This window comes from Acyrthosiphon pisum, chromosome A1 (assembly GCF_005508785.2).
Source record: "Acyrthosiphon pisum isolate AL4f chromosome A1, pea_aphid_22Mar2018_4r6ur, whole genome shotgun sequence".
In the NCBI taxonomy this organism is placed as follows: Eukaryota; Metazoa; Arthropoda; class Insecta; order Hemiptera; family Aphididae; genus Acyrthosiphon; species Acyrthosiphon pisum.
The window spans coordinates 113,735,061-113,750,506 of NC_042494.1; positions in this window are offsets into that span (position 1 = coordinate 113,735,061).

Here is a 15,446-nt window from a genome sequence, read left to right on the forward strand (position 1 = left end):
ACATGATTAACATTTAAAATGAGAGAAAAAATGAATAAATAATAAATTGGTTTTAAATAAACTGTGCTTTATAACTGAAAAGATAAATAATAAATAATAAATAAACTATTTGTATTAAATATTATAATTCTCTGGTTCAGACGGTTCAGTTCTCTAAATAAAAAATGAGATGACGTTTTATAAGTATCAATAGCGGTCAATTATTTAATTTTTTTTTAAATTTTATAGAGATTTCCTGGTATGTAGTGCACTTTTCTTTTTTCTTCGTTGGATCTGCATTTCGTCATTAAGTGTTTCACCGTCAGTGCTACTCCACGACGAATGGCATTTTATAGATTGATTTTTTATAAGATGTCCATTACCTACGTGAGATTAAGGTGGTCGATTCTCAGTCGGTTTAATATTGTTTCTGTTTTTCCTGATATTTTAAATTATTACCAGGGTTTTATATTTGTTGCATTTCTTATAATTGTATATATAATTACTAAGTATTAGAATAATGTTTAAAAATACGTTATATATAATATACGCTTATTTTTGTGCAATAATACTTTTGAACATTAAGAGATTACGTTTTCCTAACGCTAATTTTAAATTTATCTTGAACAACTCAAATTTAATATAACTTTTTAATTTTAAGTCTAAGTTAAATGTTTTAAGAGTTGTAAGTTATAACATTTTTATTTACCACATAAAAGTAAAAACTATTTACTAATATATCATACACATTCATTGTTTTGACAATCAAAATATATGACAGACAGAATAAACTTAAATTGAAAAAAGTAAATTTAAATACTATATAACTTTCATATCACAATGTATACGAGCTTTATGTGAATTTTATAGCATTATATATGTCTAACATTTTTTTCCAATTTTATATCTTTTACAGTCTTAAAAAAGTTCTTTTGGATGCTTAAATAATTATTTCACAAAACTATAACAATAATTAATGTGTGATCGATACTTATTTGACATCAGCTAAGAAATATATAAATGTTAAAATTAGGTTTCGTATATATACTATATATATACGTATCTATAATAATATTTTTACAAATACAACAAGTAAAATTCCATTTTATTTGTATTTGTTTTGTCAACGCGCCACCTTAATCCAATCAATTTATAATTCACAGGAAATCCTCGTTTTGGAATTATAATTTCGATACCTAAACCTAGCTCTGTAGTACATATAATTTAAAAGAAATACATTGGTAATACAAATTTAAAATACTATTATATACATTATGTATTTAGGTATAATACTTAAATGTGGGATTTAAAAAATTAAAATGTTCAATGTGTCATTTCTTATATTGTAAGATTTTTTTTAAAATATTTTGGTTTGAATTTGAATTTTACAAAAACCTTGTTATTATTGCAAAATGTTATTTACTTTAGTAAGTAGTAACCTACCTATGTTGGCGTATTCTATAAATGTATAAACAATAGAAAAATGATTTATTGTATCAGATAACACTGTTGTGATAACACGAATTGTAAATCATCTTTTTTTCAATATGATGAAATGGTATTTTTATTAACATAGTAAGTAGACCGATCGGATTACAATATAAACTAATAATTTAATCAGTTAATTGATATTTTAAATCGTAGTGTTCTTATTGTTTAACAATTTATATCAACTTATAATACTATAATACCTATACATGTGTTAGTATGTTACATAATATCTATGTAGATTATGAGAATATTAAAAGTATTCATTTAACTTCTTTTAAATAAAATTAATTTTAGCATTAAATATATTGTGTATTATACGTCTTATATAATTACTAATTGTAACAATAATATTTTTTGAATAACTTAGTGCATTAAATTAGTATGTCTCAACATTTTCATATCATGTATACTAGGGTAGTCATTATTTTTCAACTTTGCAATTTTACTCATGGTACCTACCCACCTTCTTAAATTGTTGTATACACTGAATAAATATTATTTACAAAATTTGAACTCAATTATCGACTATGCTAAAGTGGTAGAAAATTGAAAATAGGGGTATTTTTTTATTTTTCCGTTCATTACAACAAATATTAAAGTTGATAAAAATGATAGTTTTCAAGATTCTCTGTAAAAAATATGAACAATATTATTTTAATGAAACCATTAGTTACAGAGTAAAATAAATAATAAACATGAATATATAAATTAAAATAATTCATAATAATACAATAATACATTTTATAGTAATAGATATTATAATGTTTTGCATTTAAAAGATTATTATACAACTATAAAATAAAACTAAATATAGGTACTAAACATAATTTTGATGTTTTTCGATTAGAATACTCATATGACATACACAAGCATTAAAAATAAACTTTATTCATCAATCATTTCAAAATTAATAATTAATTTCTTTGTTCTATCAAACAAACATTTGTAAGAAAACAAATTTATTATATTTTGCATTAAAACATTTTTATTTATTTATATAATTATTAATTACAGACAGTTACAGTTTCATACATTTAACATTAATTTTTGAATTCAGCAACTAATGTATCTAATATTTTTAGACAAGCAACAGACTTGCACACTGTACTCCGAAAATTAACACATGGTGCTAATATTTGAATCAACTAACGAGGTAAACACAATATTATTTTATTTTCTTAAGCGTAAACGCCGTAAGGTCATTACTATAACAATAATAGTTACAATAATCATATTTATATGGAAGTAGGTACATTTAATACAATATGTAGTCAATTAAATGTCATTTACAACGGTGGAAATAATAAATAACACATATGCACTCACATAGTTACGTATACACTGATTGCATAAATAAATGTAATTCGCCATCAACGAGTTGTTAAACTACTTCTACGTTAGTGCGTTACCCCTCTGCTTTTTAAGACAACACATAGGTAACTGCACTTTTTCATATTCTACAAACAATAAAATCAAAATCACCTACTTATGCAAAATGTTAAATTACATATTTATGTATATTATACGTCTAACTATATGTCCATATGTTGAAATGTTCACAAGAACGATTTCTTTATTCAACTCTATGCTATATGGGAATCGTGTGGGATCGTGACATTTGGAAGCAATAACAAATCTAGTCATCACGTTTAAGATTTTACGAAACAATATAAAGGAGTTATTATGTCACTTGAGAACTGCCATGAAAGAGCGTCAAAAATTACTCACAACCCCAAGCGTGATTTAAAAAGAAAACAGACAACATCTACACAAAATAATCAATGCATCGGATCCGTAAGAAATTATTTCATTCGAAATACAATTACATAAACAAATATTAAATTGTATAGGTTATAGTAATATGAAAATAAATAATTTTTCAAACAATTATGGTGATCACTGCAAACATTGTTATCCTTAACACTTATAATTTATTATTACTGCAATTTTCACCACTCACTAAACTTATGTAATATGTATCAAAATGTAGATCTGAAAAATTATTAATCAGCATATATATTTTGTGACAAGCACATACAAATCGAATAGGAACTATCAAAAGTATTTAGATATTTGTACTAATGTATTTTGTTTTTAGATATTTATCTTACTATCTTGTTTTTTTTGTTAAAATATATATGCAATTAATTTAATACGAAAGTAATATTTTGTGTAAGAGTGATGCATACAAATGTTAATATTATTTATTAAAACTAATAATAATATTGCATATCTGAATAATCTATTCATTAATAATAACAATTTAAATCGATTTATGGCTATAATTTTGATAACTTTTGAATTTGCCATACATTTGCATAAATTAGATATTTAACAAAAAATGTATTGATATGTAATATAATTAGTTAAGTATTTCTCTTGGGGAAAAATATCCAATCTATAATTAAATACCTTCTGCCACATAATGATTTTTTTTTTTATTACTAACTTTATGATTTACATACGGTGTACATATGTAAGTATTTGTACCTGAGAATGATGGCTATAAAGAGGAGTGTTTTAAATTGCTAATTTTAAAATGTTTCCCCAGCAATAAACATGTCTTCAAAGAGAATAAAATATATATTTTATGGTTTTAAGAGTTGTGTGTACCTAAACGTCCTAAATCTATAATGCTGATTAAATGTAGGGGAACACGGGGCAAAACCGACTGAAAAATGAATATTTTCATAATAATTCAGGATCTTAAAATAAACGTGATCTGTTTGCACAGTTGTATTAAGTAACTTCTTGTTTACAATATTGAATTACAATACAGTGGAACATCATTTATATTTATTTTTAACATTTTTTATATTCATTTTTTAACTATTTTTAACATTTTATCGGTTTTTCCCCGATACTGGGGCAATACCGATGCATGGTATAACAGATACTGAAATAATGATGGAGAAAAATATAAAATTAACCTTTTTTTCAAAGAAACTTACTAAACCAAATACAAATAACCATTGTATTTAAGTATTGTCACTATAGTAGTAAAGGTTTCATAAATTACCTATGAATTATAAGACATTTATAACTTAATTAATATTCAAAAAACCAAAATACAAACAAATTTTAACAACATAAGTTGTTCTATAAATAAATTCTAAATAAAATAATTGATTATTAGGTTGGTGTACCTAATCCTAACCTATAATAAAAAAATAGCAATCATCAAGCATTATAAAAACTGATCGGTTTTGCCCCATCGGTTTTGCCCCGAAGTATAATTTTTACGAAATTGTTGATAACTTACACAATATTATTAGATAAAAATAAGTTAGTGATTGCAAAACAGTCTTTACAAGTTGTAGATTCATACTAGACAAGTATGGTAATTGTAGTATAGTTCTATCATTGTTAAATCTTAAATTCAAAATATGAAATAATAATAATAATTAACTTTAAAATGTTCGTAATCGAATAACAATTCAAACCAAAACGTTACAGTTGATGTTAACAGTGATAACAACATGTTTCACGATAAGGAATGAAATAAATTTAAAACTGTTAATTTTCATCCATAGAATAATGCAAAATAAGTAATATCAGTTTTGCCCCAGTATCGGTTTTACCCCGTGTTCCCCTAATGCATGTGATTTACAGTAACATTCGTTAATACAATTCCATAAATAATTTAAATAATTATATTTTGACAAAATAGTAGTATGTAGAATATTATTATAATTTATAATTAGTGTAAACAACTTGATGTATGACCCATTATAAACAGTATTAAATATAATATATTTATTATAAATAAACAAGCAATTTATGAATATCCACATTCCACAGTAAATGATCATTGATTTATATATCATTTATTTAAACATACAAACTGTAACTTTTTTTCAAATGCTCATTTAAAATTTAGTTGAAATATATTGATTGTGTATCTTAAAAACTCAACATTCAATCATTTTCAAACATCAATTTTGTCAATATTCCTTAAATGTTTGTTTATAATAAATTTAATTTAAGTGTACATAGTTTGTTAAATTTTAATTCTCAGTTTACCTTATCGTATGAAGTTATATAATGTAAGAAGAAAATAGTTTTAGACACCTGTCGTATGGGTGTTTTTGACGAATTTTAATTTTGAATATTTTGGTACTGGATATTTGTGTCTCTTTGTGAGTTATAAATGACTTAGTAATAAACGAATATCGTTTAAGTTAAGTTAAATTATGTCTACAAGTAATCGATGCGAACAGTTAAATTAACGTCAAAGTAACCAGAAGACAATAATTATCATTATGTTGCTATTGAAGACTATTCACTTGTTTGTATTTTGTAAATATTTTACTGGCACCCACTAAGAATTTTTTTCCAATTCCAAACTCTTAATAACGTGTACGTGACGAGCATGCTATTCCACGCATTTTGTACGAATGTATTATTGTTACGTTTGTTTAAATATATAATACGCATGCCTGAAGTAACAATACAGATCAACGATTATAAATTTAATAGAATTTAAAGATTACGTTCATTGTTTGTTATACGAGATGCTAAATATTTATATTCTCAATATTTTATCATATTTTTATAATATTAATTTCATAAAATACAATTAATATAATTCTCAAATAATAGTTTAAAATTTCAAATGGTATCATAGTATAATTGTGGTTTTTTTTGGAAAACCTGTAATAAAATCATTATCACTAATTTATATAATATTGTAAACTTAGTAATATAATGAAAATATTTTAAATTACACATTCTTCGTATTCTTTGAAGTTAATTGAATACTATTTTTTGAGTACCTAGGTAGGTACTACTAATAAAAAAAAAACATAAAATTAATATTTCTTGTAAATTGTTATACATTTTATATTGTATGAGTTTGTTGTAGGTCAAAACCTATAATATAATCATAATACCACGACAAAAACTATTAATAATAATTACTAAAAAGACATTTTGAAAAATTCAATATGAAGCAATATAATAATGAAGTATTTGTTTGGATTAATTTTTATTTCTGTGTGATCTTAACTTGATCAGTTGACCTAAGAACTAAGAACAATGCAATTATTGTACAATAATTGTAACTTATTGTTTTAATAACATTAAAAATGATGATCAACATGGAACATGATCAAAATAGTTTAACATTTATATAATTACACTAAGTACTATATTATAATATTATCAACTAAATGAAGGCAAAATTTAATTATGATATAAAAATACATGAATGTAGCTAAATAGTCTATTCGGAGCGCCGTCATAGTAGTTATATTATATTTAATTTATATTAGAAATTAAATCAAATTCTTGCAAAATGCCACTCTATTTATTACACATTACAACATTTATAATACTGACTAATAATACCAACTATTGATTCGTTAAGTTTAATCGAAAGTAGATTCATTAAATTTAGTTGTACAAAATATATAAAATATTTTTGTATGAATCCGACTTCACAATAATATACAAAATACTATTAAATTTGTAATTATACATTTTCTGCCAGAATTCATATCTCTGTGTAGATATTTATATCACTTTAATTAATTTAAAATAAGAAAATTCATTTAAATTTCTTATTTTAATAATATCCTAATAGTTGTATGATACAGATTTTATGTTTCCCACACAGATATAATACCATGGAAACATTTAATATTTTTTTTTTAATAATCTTATCGGTTATTAATGATTGTCTACATGTATCATTAACTGTAACGTAGGTTAACCTTATCATATTATATTTTATTTATCTCTTTTGTATTGTATAATTACGCAATAATAGTGTTTTAAATTTTAGTTTTTTAAGCATATGTATCAATTTATAACTCTCTATCTTCGCCACAAGCTTAACTTACAGAAGATAGATAATTCAAATGTACAATTAGTGTAAAACTGTATATTTGTTTATTTTAAATAAAAAAAAAAATATTGTTTTTAGATTCTGAGCGGAGTGATTTTACAATGCTATTTATTTAATTTTTTTTATACTGTATACGAAATTTCTACCAGAAGGAGTGCATTGATTTCAACATATAGTAACTTATCTTTTATCAAATTAGATGAAGATGGTACTTTAAAAAAGTAATTTTTCAATTTTCTCAATACTTATTTAATGCCACGAGAAAAACCACCGATAAATTACAAAGAACCGCTAAAAATAGGATTTTAATTTCTGACGCTTTGTTTATCACCACGGGAATGAATAAAACATAATATAATATTAATTAAACTTACAGGCTACAATAAATAATAACAATATAAAATATCCGGACTGACAAATCGTCTCCGCTCAAAATCATTTTTCTTATACAATGATATTATATCATTGAATACAAGTTTAATAAAATCCATTTTACATTTGACCCACTTGTAACCTACTCAGGGGCGGATTTACCCATAGGCCACCAAGGCACGTGACTAGGGCGCAACATTTATTGGGGCGCAATTTTTTAGTTAATTTTTACTTTTTAGTTTTTCATAATTTCATAATTTATTATATTTACCTAAATTTATATTTGATATTAATTGTTTTTTTGTATACAACTTGCATGAAAGTGGAGAATGGCTCTCGTAGCCCCATAGCAGTAACGTTTTAATTCATAAGCTATAATACCTAACCTTGCAGTTTGGGTTCAATCCTATTACCAGCCACGGCTAGAGGCTCGATATCGGCACTCGATGAGGCAGTTGCCGGCGTTGCTTATGTTAATGCATGGGAGGTGGTAACGGGTGTGCGGCGTAAACACATACAATATTGTGAATGGCGCATGCGCAAGACGCCAGCCAAGGCAGTCAAATATACTGCCTCGGGCCGCCGGGTACATTGTTATAGCCGCTCTACTAGTTAGGTGGGGGACCGCTCGCACAGTTCTTAGCAAGTAAATAAAATTATTTGTTATTAACTGGATTGACCCGCCTCACCCCGCACTCGGCATTCTTAGAATACTGGAATTAATTCTGGAAATCAGATGTCTTGATAAAGTAATTAATAATAATAAACATTGCGACGAAGCGCGACGCTGGCACTGTCGCCTGTCTCCTGCATAGTGCATACTGCTCAGAAATCTTATAGATTTCATCAAATTTTTATAGTTTATTTCATGGGACATTACCCCCCCCCCCCCCATCCATGAGAGCACGCCAATGAACGGGGCGCTAGTGTTGTAATGCCTAGGGGCGGAAAAATGGCAAGTCCGCCCCTGAACCTACTGTACAGCAGAGTGACATCCACGTACCCGCTTTTTAAGTATTTTCTTTTATTTATTCAAAACAAAGTGTAAAACGTATTTGGATGGTGTAAAATATTCATATATGAACAATACAAGTACTGTAATGTCTATCGATAGGTTTTGTAAAAATAGAATTAAAAATGAATTATATTTGCAGAGGAGAAAATTTCCCATTGGAATACATTTAACTTCTGATGAGAAAACTGCGACATTATTCATATTTTAATTTAAATATTTTTACAAGATTTTATTTTCAAATGTAAACTTTTATAAATCAATTATCGACAATTGATTTATTTTTAATTGGTGTAAAAAAAATCTTAAAGACATTTATTGTTTTATTTTATTTTGAGAAATATTGCAATATGTTTACTTATAAATAACATAATAGTCAATCATTTTACGTGGATCAACCTGGTTTATATATGTACTAACATTTTTCGAAGACATTTTTAGCAAATGAGTTAGGTACTAAAATATTATTTATTAATTTATTATGCATGCTTATGTTTTTATCAGTTCAAGGTGCACAATATGATACAATAGTATATTGTGTGGCAAGGGTGGGAAATGGCCTTCCCGCGCGAGCCACACATACTATTTTTTGTCACACCACTGCGTTCATGGAAAAGGTTATGCAGGGATCTATGGAACAATTATAGACTATTCTAAAAATATGTTTAAATGTTTATGCGTCATGCAAGGAGGTTATACTATAAATTTAAGATGTAACCAAAAGTTTATGTTTTGCAAGGACCGTGGTAGGTATACATTTTAGTTTCTGGTTGTGCAGGGGATACGCGCCCGCGGCGGCTGGCACTTTTGGGGATTTCTTCTTTTCCGCCCGGCACTTTTGGGGATTTCCTCTTTTCCGCCCGACACTTTTGGGGATTTCCTCTTTTCCGCCCGCTGGACGGAAAAAGGTTGCTTTCGAACGCTTCAACCGTGGTCGAAAACCAAACTTTCGGTGCAGGCGTGACAAAAGAATTGTTTTAGCTCTTTTGTTTAACCTTATATTATCGGGATATTTATACAATTTAATTTCATATTATTAGCTGTTTAACTGTATAATATAGTTTAATATTAAAATATGAATGCACACACGTTTTTTTACAAAATATAGTACCTGTAAAACAGTAAGTTTTTAATATCTAATAAATGTTAATAAAAAAAATGTATTTTTTCTCAAAGAAATATTATTACAATTTCATAATATATTTTCAAATTTACCATTTATATGCATGTATTAAAATTCTGATCTTTTGAATTTTAAGTGTAGTTAAAGACCATATTTTCGAATATTCTGATTTTTCACGACATTTACGAAGTAACCTGTGATGATACAATTATTGGTTTTTTAAATTAAAACCTATAAGTTTTAATGTAAATTATAAACTAGATGATTATTCCTGAACACTTTGACGTATTGTAATCGATGTTTGAACGAAAAGTTTCTGGGTTGTTCTACATTAAATACTAAGGATTATAGCCTATTAAAAGTATATTATTTATTTATGATTTGGCAGTTATTGGGTGCAATAATAATAATAATTCATAAGCATGTTGTGATATTAAAAAATTAACTGAGAAGTAACTATTAACAAATATTTTATATTGCATACTTTATAATAAATAAATAAAGTCTTTATTATCTGTGATTATTAATCACCGAGCTCGTATCCATTTACAAAGTATTTTATATTTGACCTAATATGATATTTTGACAAAATCCCAAGGCTGAGCGCACACTTTTGGAAATGCGTAGCAATATATAATGATAGACGATACTATTCTCCATTCAGGGTATATATCAACAAGACAACATAGATATGAATATAATATTACCATATTTAAATTATTAATAAATGTTGTCTTGTTGTTTGTTGATCTATAACCTGAATGGAGAATATTATCGTCTATCATTATATTTCTACGCATCTCCATTTATTAGTAATAAATGTACTGATAGGACACATATTATTTTCTGTGTGTGTAAATTTAGATATAATATACCTACCTACTTTGTCATAATGCCACCTCTCTGTATAGTATATTTGTCACCACCGTACCACCGTCCGTAATTGTGCTTGATACTTACACGTTACAACTCCTCCAAGCTTGAACAAACCTAACCCATACTAAATAGCATGAAAAATGCCGATAATAACAATAATAAAGATTTATCAATACAGTATAAAGGCGTGCAGCCTAGGCCCGTTTGAAACACGCAATACAATTTCCAAGCATTCAGTGGAACGCACACGAGAATTCAATGATGACAGTAATATTATTACATTGTATCATAGATATTCGCTATAGGTAGTGCAAATTACTATGCATAATTTAGGAGATGAAACAGCCCTCATCACATGAACTAAAATACCAGTACAATAAGTTATTACTACATGTTTACTGCAGAACGTAAAGGATAAAGCGATTACGTACAATAGCCAACTTTCATTAAAGCTTAAAGTTTAAATAAGGCGATTTTTCATATTGACATCAGTATTCCTATATTTGTCTATATGTATTTTTAAAATACAATATATACATTTTTAAATTATAATATACAATTTATAAACTAACTAGTTCTCGAACTATAAACAACTTTATATTTAAAACTTTATTTTAATCACACTATAACTTTATTTATCATATTTGAATACTATCATATTATAATATTATTATATTATAATATTATTATATTATGGTTACGTTTATTTTTGTAATCAACATAATAATGTCAAAGTATTCACTAAAATGTAAACTTTTAATTATAATTATATTACATATAAAAGGCGGTGTGTAATATATTTTAAAATTACGTTTTTTTATAATTTTATGATGCATCTAGGTACTCATCAATAAATCAGATCAAAATATTAAAAACGGCTACAGACGATATTTTAATATCATTGAAAATTATAACCACACATAGCATAAAAACCTCGGATAAAATTAATATAGTTTTCTGATATTATTATTCTAATCTTAATTAACCTACATAATATTATCATAGGCTTGAAATCGAAAACATTTTTTTCAGATTTTACTTTAAGTTTTAAATATCAGAATCAAATTTTCAGTTTGTTTCGAATACCGGTATTGATTTTTTTTCCTATTTAAATTTCGGGTATTAATGGTTTTTACTGGTGCTCAAAACCAATAGTGATATAAGAACTAGGATATAATCACTGTAGCCTATAGGTATATGAATGGTATGTTCCAAATAGATAATAAAATAAGTTTTTTAAAATAACTTGGGTGACTGTGATTTTAACCAATATTGTTTTATTGTAATACAAATGAATTATAGTGGCAAGGCACGGCGCAGGGGCTACAATCAATCATGCAACGTGGTTAAGAGTAAGCAACGTCCGCTGCATCTAGTTCCCGGATGGGTGACCACTCGGGTTTAGAGTGGCAAAACCCTTACCACACATACACATGTTGCTAACCAATCGTACCAACCATCGCAACCCTACATTAATAACCCTACCAACCTTACACGCTAATGACCTCAGTCGTCAAAGCCTTAATCTAATAAAAAAAAATTACTATAATAATATATTATACTTTTTTTTCATTTTTTACTTTATTGAGATTTAACATTTTAACAAATAATTGTATCTCAGTTATTATAATATATTATATACTCAGAAGTTAGAAATAGCGGCTGACACTTTCTTCATTCAATATCGTTCTTCATATACAATGATTTATCATTGAATTCAAACTCAACATATCCATTACAGTGGCTTACTCATTGATGAGATACACTTTAAAGTTTAAACCTGCTACACAGTAGAGCGAGTTCCTTGGTTTTTTTTCTAATTTAATGTTCATTAAATCACTCGGAAACCACCAGCGCCTCCACGACTTACACTCGCGTTCGGCGCACGAGGAGACGATTATTCATTCGTAATTAAATGTATGCGCTTCGGTCTGTCCGTAGACCTGAACACCATGCTTTGAGTGAGTGATGAGGAGTGGGGAGGTGGAAACTTTTGGTTTCGAAGAAAATGTACAACTACTTAAAATAAAATACTACATTTTAAATTTCACTTGGCTTACGGATGTACAATTGTGTATGTGTGTATGTTTGTATTACACACATTTAAATATTTAATATTCTAAGACCTTTTAGGTTAGGTCCTCAAAAGAGTAGGAAAAAAACTAACATAAATATTTACTTCCGGCGAAACCTGTGATGCCCTATATAAAGTGCGGTGAACCCCCGCTGGGCCACCGAGGGAATTGAATCTTGCGTCTTCTTCACCGCTTCGACTCGAAGTATGAAAATTAATATGAGATTTATTAAGACAACCTGAACGGAACAAAATGTGTGAGGACATACTTACGTACGCTTTTACGACTTTCCGTTTGTTGTTGGCTTATTACTATTTTTTTCATGTCTACTGTCTGATTATTGAAATTATTGAAATCCTTACCTAGTAGGTATAGCTAGTCGCCAACGATTACCGTTTGCTATATAGATATTATACTATGACAAATCATAACTCATAAGTTCTCATAATGCCTTAGATTTTTGCAACTGACCGCGTTCGTCGATTATGATATTGCCCTAATTTCACCGTATTGTCTTAAAAAAACGTTAGGCATTTAGTTATATCTAATGAACTCATCGTGTAATATTGTCATGCAATTTGTAATTATCTGGTTTAGATGTACCACTGCAGGTAAAAAATATAAACTATTATTATTAGTTTGATAATTCATTGTTATATTATACAATATAGAGAGAAATTTATTATAATCACAGAAAAGCGCTGAGCGTATTATTTTATATCTTATACATAGTTTTATATTTGAACACAACGATATACCGCTTAATTTTTAATACGATTCAGAAATATGTTCATAAGTAGAGATCGAATATATATTTTCTTTTAAATCCTGACTTGAACTAAGTTAATGAGAGAAGTTTTTTAAACACGAATTACTGATGGTATGGTATAAGGTATATCCGCATGATTATTCAATAAAATCTTGAGAACTAGTAGTATACCCTGTGTCAGTGGTCACCAATTAATGGCATTTAGTGGACTATTTTTAGACAAGTTATTTTTTTATATTGGTTCGATATCGATATCGAATTGTAATGGATTTTATCTTTGTTAAAAACTAACTGGTATTCAATAACGGTTTCAAGCCCTAAATAATTGGCTAAGTAATATTTACAAAATAAATATTTAAAAAAACACATATTTATCCTATATTAATAGGTAATAAAATCAGTGATTTGATTTCAAATGAGTATTTCGCTTAAATACTAAATGTACGCATTGATGTTTTTGTTCAAACGATGACATTTTCTAATTTTCTAAATCTTATATGTGTTTTTACTATAGTCTGTAAATAATGAAAGTCAGTTTCATCATTTTGTTTACATGACCTCTTTTCGGTGAGCTTTAATGGGTTTGCTATTTTTTTTTCAGTATAGAACAAATATTAAGCCCGGGTGTGGCAACATTCACCAAACGCTTTAATTAAATTTAAGTGACGAAAAAACGTGTATAGGCAATAATATACTAAAGTGAGTAATCCTATAGTCTTAAACGGATTTTGGTAACATATCCATTCCATGTTTAAACATGTGTGTATATTTTTTTTTTAATAAAAATACTAACCCAAATATATCTTGTTTCATTAGATAAGGTACACAATTTGGATGTTTCAAAAGTTTTTTCTTCGCTTGTGACGTAGATTGGCCGCTGACATGCATTTAATAAACTAAAAAGTCATAACATATTTTATGACTAGGTACAGTGTTCATAATTTTCTCTTAGTCCTCTTATACATGCAGACTGCTGCAGAAAATGGATGGATTTTGCTTAATTCAATAAAAGTACTAATAACTATAATGTTTAGTAGGATATGATTTTTATATTTTATCACTGAACAATAAGTCGGTGAACCCGATTAACTGTTGAGTAATTAGTAGGTAGTGGATGCTGATTCGACGTTTTCCGCCAATCAAAAACAATTGCCAAGTAAATCGACCAGTGGTTGAAAAAAATTAAATTTGAAACTTGAACTTCAAATATGAAATCCAACTTTTATAAGCCAAACAATCGTCAGTTTGAACAATTGATCGAAAGTTTGTAGACAAAGCTACGAACAATTCTGTTTAAACGTATTTTATTATTTAATATAACTGCTACATTATTATAACGTATATTATAAACGTTCTGAAGTCAAATTAATATCTAAGGGAATTTACATTACAACGTTATAAAAACGTGTTTCATGATTAATAATTAACTTGTTGCTTTTTCGAGCACAAATAAATGAAAATATATACACACTATTGTAATGAATTTCCGTCGTTTATGCTTACTTAAGGCTCACTGTTTCAAAAATGAAATAAAAAAGTGAGTTATTTAAGCAGCCGCACATCCCTGAGGGCCGAGGATATATTTAATTTCTTTCAAAATAGTAATTATCAAAAACACAATGAAAATTACAGTTATAAATAATATTTTATTTTAGTCATAAAAATATTTTAGCGAGTACTGATGAACAAAAAATTAAAAAAAAAATTGAAGCAAGTTAATAATATGATTTATCACTTAGATCTGTCCAAAATGTAAATATTATATAGATTCAAATATTCAATACAATAATACTATGAAATTATATTAGATTCTGAGCGGAGCGAGGAAGCTATTTTTTTTACAATGGTGTTATTTTTTTTTTTTTTATATATCCTGTATACTAACTTTCTTCCAGAAGGAG